The following is a 10,223-nucleotide window of genomic DNA, read 5'->3' on the forward strand; positions in this document are numbered from 1 at the left end:
GTCCATGGGTCACACAGAGTTGGACATGACTGAAGAGACTGAGCACGCACGCACACACGTCTACCAGGTTAGTTCCTATTTTTACCTCCTAGAGGATACAGCTGGGGGGGAGCAGCGAACTAGCACAGCAGTGAGACTAGAGGCTAAAAAAGAACTAGTCATCTCCAGCAACTTCCTAACCCCAGCTCCCGTGCACCTCCCTCCCCAAAAAAGAAAAGTAGAAGCTGCCAGACAAAAACTGTAAATTGCAAAGGCTAAGCTCACTGACATTATCACTTTATACCTGCACAATTAAATTACATTCAGGAGCATCTATTTTGGAAAGCAGGAAAGCATACACCTCATTTTAGAAATCCTTCCACAAAGCACCTTGGGGAAAATAAACCCTTAAAGGAATAAGCTTATCTGGAAAATCCATTTATATCTAGAAATTCATTCTGCTGCAGAGAAATGAGTCCTCCTGAATGCACATGTGTGTGTACATGCACAACCCGTGTACACATGCACACATGTGTGTGGCTACCTACACACCTTGCATACACTTGCACACGTGTGTACACACACACATACCCTGTGTACACATTCACACATATGTATGGCTACATACACATCCTGTGTACACTTGCACATGTGTGTACACACACACACCCTGTGTACACATTCACACGTGTTGTGACTACATGCACAGCCTGTGTACACCTGCGTACGTGTATATGGGTACATGTATACCCCTGGTACACATGCACAGAAATATGTGGGTGCATGCATACTCTCTGTGCACATGCACACATGTGTGCACAATTGCTGGGGGCCATGACTTTGGGAGAGCAGCCTGGGTTAAGGGCTTAGTGAGGGGCTGGGAGTGGTTATTGATACAGTGCACAGATGCCTGGGCCTCTGGGTGTCCATTCAGGGATACCAGCCAGCCTCCGCCACCCCCACCCCATCCCTCCAGGAAGCAGGCTTCTTTGAAGATCTGCAGGAGGACAGAGCTCCTGACCCAGAGCTGGTGGGAGCAGGTGTGAGCAGCAGGAGTGCCGAGATGCCCCTGGGAGCAGAGGGCGAGACCTCCAGGACTCTCCTGGGAAGTAGACAGGAAGTGACTCACCATGTCACACCCAGAGGCCAGCTTGCGGGGTGCCACCCACCTCTGCAGCCTTGCAATGTGCCTTCTCCCATCTTAAGTAAGCACAGATTCTTGCTTAGAATACATGTTATGTGATTTTGTTCAAAATGCATTTATCATGACGGCAAAACGAGAGAAATGTGTATTTATCATCACTATAAAGCCAGCTGGAAAGAAGTGGATCCTGGCTGAACCTCCGTCCCTTCAGTTGCTGTTTCTTTCTGAGGCAGAGTCCTGGACCAAGAGGGGAGATGGGCATCAAGTGATGGGCTGGAGGGACTGAGGGGATGGAGGTGGTGACCCTGCCCACGAGCTGTCCCAACGCCTGGGGCCACAGGCACATCTCCATCCTAGTCCAGCACCACGTCTACATATTCTGGGTCTCAACTGATGACATGTAGATTGCCACGGGCCCCATCAACTGGGGTCAAGTAGCACTGGGTGGCTGGCTGTGCGTGTCGCTGGCACATCTCCTCTTGAACCGGACCCCTGGACCCCTCCCCTGGGAGGCTCCTGGGGTGCTTTCTCCAGGGTGTGGCAACACTGAGTGAATTATCTCCCTGGGGCTCTAAAGTCAGATAAAAAGGCCTTGCAGCTGCCACCATTATTATTACTATTTAAAAGTGAGTCTTTCTGCCAGAAGGTTGCCCCAAGCTCGCCCAGCTCTGATCAGGATGCTAATTACAGGGATTCTGAAGAAGAGGGACACGTGATTACTACCTGTCCCCACCACTCCTCACACAGTCTTGGGGTCCAGGAGTCACGTGCCTTGTGGGGGACCCTGACTTGCCCGGACCCAGGTCAGCAGGACGGAGCTTTGCCATCACACCTCTGTCCCTGCACCCACGTACATGCTCGTTTATCTTGGGGCTTCCAGCGAGGTCAGAGGTCAAATATGAGCCGTGGGGCTGTGGGCGGGTGCACGGGCCAGGGTCATCGTGGGGCCAGGCCTTTGTGGCCGCCCATCTGCTCTAACTGCTCTGAATGCGCCAGCGAGACACCTGCTGGGTTTTTGTTTCCTCCTTGCAGCTGGAACGCACTGCACCGGTTTTCCTTTCTCCCTCCCTTTGGTGCAGGGGGAGTGGAGGACCCTGATGTTTTCCGGTTCCTTTTCCGCTCTTGCCAGGCTGACAGCGCAGCTGGGAGGGGCACCCTTCTCTGTGTCCCCTTGCCTGCCCGGAGCCCAGACTGCTGCGGTGCCACAGGTCAGGAGGGTCCCCATCCCCGTTGCCGCTGTTTGCCAGGGCGGCCTCTGCAGACGGGCGCGGGAGGGCCGGTGCCAGTGTAAATGAGCCCCATTCATCTCCTGCCGCTGGCATATGGCATGTCATTGTCCTCGGTCACCGAGGCAGAAGTGATGCAATCTGTTGGCATGTCCTGCCCCAGCGCAGACCGTCCACCCCACTGAGCCCCAGGAAAACAACAGAAGCCGAGAAAGGGCAGCCAGAACTTGCACAGCTTCCTCGCACACGCACACGTGGCCGGCGAGGAGCCGTGCCCTCGACCTCTGTGCCTGCCGAGGAGAGGGAGGGGAAGGGGGCTCCAGGCTTCTCTCTCATCTCTGCGTCCCTGTGTCTCTGTGTGTGTCTCTCTGTGTCCATCTGTCCATCTCTCTAACTACCAAGAACGTCCGAGTCATTGGCACCTAAGGGGACCATTCTCAGAGGTCATCTGATGTCACTCACAAGCACCTCTTCTATTTCTGCTTCCCATCCCTTCCCCCAAAACAAGACAAACAAGTGACGGGAATTTAAATGCATCTTCAATGATAGGAAACAAAACCCAATTGATTCGACTCTTATCGAAGGAGGATGGAGGTTTATAAGAGGGCCCAGCGATGGCTTCATTAGACAAGAAGTAAAGTTGGGCAAACACTACGACAAAGAGTTGAGATAGAAGGCACTTCATAAAGGTTAGGTTCACCCCTGGGGTGTGGGTTTTACAGAACAAACCATTGTGAGCATCCGAAGCCAGTTTGAATCTCACAGTCCAAGGCCTGACGCTGGGAGCTGAGGCCCAAGGCTATGGCAGCCTTGCCGAGGAGCGAGTTGTGGAGGGCAGACCCCTGACACAGTAAGTCTGTCTGGGCGGGTCCGGGGACGTTTCTCTCCACCTTCACTGACATCACAGTGAAGACAGCGCCACACGGAGAGGCACTGAGCAGACACTCTGACTAATTTGTAGATATATTTACCTCCAGAGGTTAGAGGACAGGGTAAAGAAATTAACTTTTAGCTTATGAGAGTGAAGGCAGGAATAGAATGTGCAACTTCCATTCCAGGAGAATTAGGACGTTTTCCAGATTAGAAGACAAAGATTTCCCTGCATTTTGTAAAAAATGTGTCATTTTAATTTTATATTCTCACATTCTTACTTTGAAAAGAGGGAAGCAAATGGAAAAGGAAGAAACGTGAAGGCAACTACACTCACTGCTTCTAAGTTGTAGAGAGAGGTTATGGTTATAAATACATAGATACGGACAGATGGATAGATGGATGCATAGATGGATGCATAGATAGCTACCTCTTATAGATTGGGAGAAAAAGCAAAATAAATATTTGTCAAGCTCACACTGTGCATTCTGAGTGCTAGCAAGGCAACAAAGAGCAACACAGAAGCAATGCCTGCCCTTGAGGAGCTTAAATTCCTGGAAGGAGCCCCCAGGTCTTGCAGGTCAGTGGAGACTACTCAGGAGCAATGCCCCCCGACCCCGCCCTCGCATCCCGTGGCCCAGAAAAGAGTCCCCAGGGTCACGTGGACAGCGCCCAGCAGGTGGTGGCCGCTGAGGTCATGCCAGGAGCAGGAAGGCCCTCCTCTGCCGGGATCACAAGGACTCCTGTACCGGAGGGGCTGGGGGCCGCTGGTCTCCATGTACTCCACCCAGTCAGGATGGGTAACAGGGACCTGGTTTTCCCTCCTGCTGAAACAACTCAAAAAATGGCAAAATAGGTGAAAAAATGGAACTGAAGACATTGGATGTCAGGACACAAAAGACAGTGATTCTTTAAAGTCGGGAGAGGAAAGAGGTGAACCCTGTGACACCCTGCAGGCTCGTTGCCTGGAGGAAGTCTCAGAGTCACTGCCCAGGAAGGGGACACCCAGGCACAGCCCCGTGGTCACCTTGGGTGGAGGGGCAGTGCTGGGTGTCCAGCCAGACTGGAGCTGGAGCTGCAGGCGGAGCACGGAGGGCGGCACCTCGGAGGAGGGTGCTGTCTGGGGGCCAGAAGACCACGAGTGGTCAGCTCAGTGGTCATCGGCTTAGTGCACTTGGAGATCCTGGAGCTGAAGGCAGGGCTGCCCGAGAGGAGAGGGGGCGATGCCATGCCTCCAGGGGGCTGGGAGAGGTCCCAGGTCAGGGGCCACCGTTAGTCTTCTGAGAAGACTCCTCGCTGCTGTTGTCCAGTCGCTCGGTCTGGTCCGACTCTTTGTGACCTCGTGGACTGCTGCCCGCCAGGCTTCCCTGTCCTCCACCGTGTCCTGGAGTTTGCTCAGACTCATGTCCCTTGAGTCGGTGATGCTCAGTAAACACGAGCTCAGCTGCAGGGACGTGTTGGCTGTAGACCAATCACAGCCCTGGGGCCCCCTGACGAATCCATAGCTCATTCTGGATTAAAGGCTCATTAACCAGAAGAGGAGCACCTCCACCCGATAAAGGGCGTCTGCAAACCCCTCAGTGGACACCACGCCTCACAGGGAGAGGCTGTGAGAGGCTGAAAGCTTTCCCACAAAGATCGGGGACAACAAGGGGCATCTGCCTCCACTGTGCTGGGGTTCCGGCCTGGTGGGCAGCATTAGAGGGAAATAAAAGGCAGCTCTTTGGGAGGAAGAAGAGAAACTTTCTCCATTTGCGGATGATGTCCAGGTGGCGCTAGTGGTAAAGAACACGTAAAGAATCCGTCTACCAATGCAGGAGACATAAGGGACACAGGTTTGATCCCTGGGTTGGGAAGATCCCCTGGAGAAGGGCATGGCAACCCACTCCAGTATTCGTGCCTGGTGAATCCCATGGACAGAGGCGCCTGTAAGGCTACAGTCTATAAGGTTGCAGAGAGTTGGAAATGACTGAGACAATTTAGCATGCATGCTTGTCCTCTTGCACATGGATGATCCACAGAATCCACAGAAACTATTAATATGAAGCTAGTAAGTTAGATCAGAGGGTTGCCAGATACAAGATCAATGTACAAAACTGACTACATTCCCACACATTAACACAATAATCCGAAAGTCCAAAAGTGAAGTTAAACAAGTCCGTTTTTCATAGCAGCAGGATGTGCGCTGGGGTTAGCATGCGAGCCCAGGGCATCCTGGACGTGAGGGTGGGAGCAGAGAGTCAGAGAGGGAAGGGTGGGCGGCAGGAGCAGGGCCTGTGGGGGGCTGGGGCCTGAGCAGATGGGGCCTGGGACCCCCTCTGAACCCCGCAGGTCTGGTGAGGTGCCCTGGAGAAATAAAGCAATGGTTTTCCCAGAAAAGTACACAGGCAGCGGGAGCTGCTGAGTTATCATGTCAAAACAACTGCCTCACTTGGATTCTTAAAGTTTAAGAAAATATTTAAATGATCTTTATCTTAGTGAAGAAAAAAAAACTACGTGAAAATCTCAGCCGAAGTCTGGATTTCATGTGTTCTTTTGTTGTCTAGATTCTGCTTCTCCTTCCTGTTGCTCACTTGATAACTATGCTTAACATAGGTTACGGTCACTACAATTAATCCATATTCACAAAATAAAAACTAAAAAAAAAAAGGAACAAGGAAGAAAAGTCACTGGGAATATACCCTTAGCCCTTCAGACATATCATCATGTTGAACCAACTCATACTATACTTATCAGTGAGGTCAGCAGTGGTTTTGCTTCTAGTTGAGGGAGATGAATAATAAAAATTCAAATAAATAAATAGAAAATGCATATCCAATATGCCTATCAATAAATGTACATTTCTTAATTGCAAGTCTTTTGCCAAGGGTTTTCATCTGCACTGGCCAATTTGATGCATTTTAATATTTACCCACATAAAAAGTATGCCGTGGTCTTGACAATATATTAGGAAATGAAGTCATGATTTCAATAGAAGAAATTTCAGAGCAGCACCTTCTTGCCCTCATTCATTCCTTGTCTTACAATCAGCTTCTTCAGGAGAACCTCCCCGGGGGACCCCCAAACCCTAGCTCCAGAGGCAGGGTGAGTGGTCTTGCCAGGTGGAGACATCTGAGCAGGAAAGATGAGCGTCTGGTCTCTGGGTGATCCCGAGTCATGGGTCCCTGGCCTCTGGACTCCTCTTCTGTTGCTCCAGCTGGAGGCCCCTGTAGGCTCCTCATCCCATGTTCGCACAGAGAAACTGCCTGGGCACCATCGCTGCTCGAGAAGCAGGAAGGTGTGGGTCCCGGATGGTCCTGCCTTTCCACCAGCTGGGGATGCTCGCTGCCCACCAGAACCACTGTCTGGGGAGCCACACCCCCTCCCTGGGGTCACAAGGCTTCTGGTTTGCATGCGGGTGTCCACCATCCCTTTGCAGATTTTCAGGAAGAAGGACTTCTACTTTACTTTATTTTTCAGCTTGAATCTATTCTCCCAGAGCGGAGGCCTTGGGCCTGGTGGGCCCTGAGAGACCCCTGGATGGCAAGGTTCAGGTGTTGGTGTCTGTCTGGGAGGTTCTGGCCCATCTGTGGGCTCCTGGGGCCCTGCCCACCGCCCGTGAGTCTCCTGTTTGTGATGTGGGCCACTCCTGTCCTCTGCCTTGTGGCAGGGAGAACTGCTGTGGGACGGATTCTAAGCTGAGAAACAGCAGACAGGGGCCGAGGCCCAGGGTACCCTCTGGGCCCTAAAGATGCCAGTGGGGAGTCTGCAGAAAAAACGGGGGACATTCAAAGCTTTGGAGGGACGTGGTGAGTACATGCAGGTTGTCGCTCGGTCCAGAGTGTCCGCGCACTGAAGATCTCCCGTAGACAATAACGTTTTAGGACAAGGATCCTCCCAACCCATGGCTGGCAAGGATCCTGGAGGGTCTTTCCCCAGATGGTGACTGCTTTCTCAGCTCCTGGTCCCCGGGTGTGGGGGAGGGAACCCTGCAGGATGGGGGCTGCAGAGGGTCTGTGAGGCCTGCAGCCTGCCCAAAACAGGCCGGCCCTACCCCTCCGTCGGCCTGCTGATCCATGCTGATCTGAGGCCAAATGAGCTGGAGAGGCTCCCTGTCCAGGGAAAGAGGGTTGAAATGAAGGCATTGACGCAGATGCAGTCCATTCATTTCCCACTATAGACAGTGTGTGAGATGAGCCAATTTAGGTTAAAATATCTTTAACAAATTCTCACAGGAGCTGACATTCAAGATTGATTTTTTTTTCCGGTGAAAATGAATACTATCCTGTGCATGACTTCCAAGTCCTGTGCGTCTCTCTGGATGGACAGAACTGACACGCAGGGATCCAGCCCTCCTCTGTGCCAGTCCAGGACTGACTCGGGGTGGTGACTGTCCTTGCGGTCATCGCCAGCACATCCTGTTTCATGACCGGCTGACTCGGACTGACTGACTGTGTCTGGCCTGTCTGTCCCCAGAGGCTGGGCTGGTGATGCCTTTGTCTCTAAGGAGGGCACGTCCCCTTCCCCCAAACCACATTTTCATTAGCGGGAAGCTTCGCAGTGCCCATGTCCACGCTGAGGACACAGGGCATTTTCTCCCTGTGACACTGTGATGCTTGAGGTCTTTGTCCCCTTGGCCCCAGTTACTCAATCCTTCACTGAGTGTCACCATAGACGTGGTGGCTGGTCACGTCCCTTAGGCTCTTTGAGGCTGTGATGTTTTCTCAGAATGTCTTTACTTTTGGTGACTTCAGCAGTTTTGAGAACACTGATCAGGCAGTTTGTAGGCTATCTCTTAATCTGAGTGTGTCTGATGTTTTCCCCATGGTTAGCCTGGGAAGGAAGACCAGAAAAATAAAGTTCCCTTCTCATCACATCCTATCAACATGACCTATCAGTGTCCGTGCTGACCTTGAATTGCAGCTGAGTACTGTTTTGGTGCTGTTATTGACGGTGTTTTGGTATTCTTACTTCTAGGTGCACTTGGCTGGTTTATGTGACAGATTTTGACTTTACCGTATTAGTCTTGCATCTTTCAACCTCACTCTTTTTCATTTGTTCCAAGAGTTTTGTCTTCTTTTTGCACCTTTGGTATTTTCTACATAGGCATACAAGCCATCTGCAAAGACAACTTTGTTTCTTTCTCCCCAGTCCAGGCTTTTTAATGCTTTGTCTTGTTTTATTTCACTGGCCAGGACTTCCACTGTGATTTTGAACAGTTGTGGTGAGAGAAGCCATCCTTACCTTCTTCTAAATCTTAGGGGGAAATCATTATGAATTGTTTAACTGTGTTTTTGTTTTTGGTCATTGTTCCTTATTAGGGGCTTTCCAGGTGGCTCAGTGATAAAGAATCCACCTGCAATGTGGGAGACACAGATTCGATCCCTGGGTTGGGAAGATCCCCTGGAGAAGTAAATGTAAACCCACTCCAGTATTCTTGCTTGGAAAATCCCAAGGACAGAGGACCCTGGTGGGGTACAGTCCTTGGGGTTGCAGAGTCCGACATGATTTAGCCACTGAGCATGTACCTTATTAAGTTGAGGAGATTCCCCTCCTGTCCTAGTTTTCTAAGAGTTATATCTTGAATTATGTTGGATTTTGCCAAATGTTTTTTTGCACTAATTGATATGATCATATGAGCTTCCTTTGTTTGTTATCAGACACTGCAATGGTGACAGCTTTGCATTCACTCGCCAGTCTATAACCAAGTAGACTTCTCTAAAACGCTTGGCACCAAATATAGTTTAATTTGGATGCCAGTTCTATTTAGGCTGGATCTATTCTAAAGCTATGTTTCTGTTACCAGCTGGAGTTTTGCCAGCTGGAGTTCTCCTCATTGGCATTTTCCAAAAGACACCTCAGTGAAAATTTTGCCTCAGTGACATTCTCTGTGTTCATATACCAGTCAACAACAGATGATTAAATTATATTCAATAATTTACTTTGCTGGCATCACATTTTTTGTGATGCCTAGCTTTACATCTATGGTGATACACCAGTTATGTAACTTAACATCTATGATGTCACATCTCTTTGAAAAATTTGTCATCCATCTATATTACATGTGATAACTCACCATAATCTTTGATTAGTCAAATGAATTTGATTTCCCACAAATAACACAAAAATACATAGCAACTTCATCAGTATGTTAAGTATCTTCTTACATTCCTACTATTTTTCTTGCTTTCTTTTGTCCCCTGCAAACAACATCTGTTCACTGCATTTTTGGTGTTTCTTGCAAATGGAAATGAATAATTCAGCTTGACAGTACAGTAGTCAAATGACACCTTTAGGCACTATTTACATCCAGTAAATAATTCCTTTGGCAAGGTAGGTGTTGGAGACAAAACAGCAGCTCCATGGGTCCAGAAATGACTTATAGGTTTCCCATCAGACTAGATCCTAAGGCTAAATTTGACACAGGGAAGGAAGAGTCTGATTAGTTTTATACACCTTACTTTGATTTTTGGGAATTTGAACAGTGATCTGATTGTTTTGTGAAATATAGACTTATTTGTGACAGCCACATGCCTATCTGCTGTTCTTTTTAATTTCTGGGAACTTTATAAAAGAAAATATATTAGAATAGTTCCTAGCAGAGAAATCTTTAAAAATTATTACTGAAGTTGTAAACACAGAAAGTTCTGTAAGAAGCTTGCAATGGGTAGTGGCTTCAGAACACATCAAACAATTCAGTTCTCCATCTTTCTCCACTCATTTTTTGACTTCATTTTTTGTTACAGAGCAGAGGATTCATTGAGGCAATAAATGTTGCTGATTTATTTCTGACCCATTCTGTTATTTCATTTGAAAATAGAGTTTTAAGAGTAAATCTCTGGCTTCCTTGGTGGCTCAGTGGTAAAGAACCCACTTGCCAATTCAGGAGACTTGAATTTGATCCCTGGGTTGGGAAGATCTCCTGGAGGAGGAAATGGTGACCCACTCTGGTATTTTTGCCTGGGAAATCCCATGGACAGAGGACCCTGGTGGGCTACAGTCCATGGGGTTGCAAAAGAGTTGGA

This window comes from Cervus canadensis, chromosome 23 (assembly GCF_019320065.1).
Source record: "Cervus canadensis isolate Bull #8, Minnesota chromosome 23, ASM1932006v1, whole genome shotgun sequence".
Lineage (NCBI taxonomy): Eukaryota > Metazoa > Chordata > Mammalia > Artiodactyla > Cervidae > Cervus > Cervus canadensis.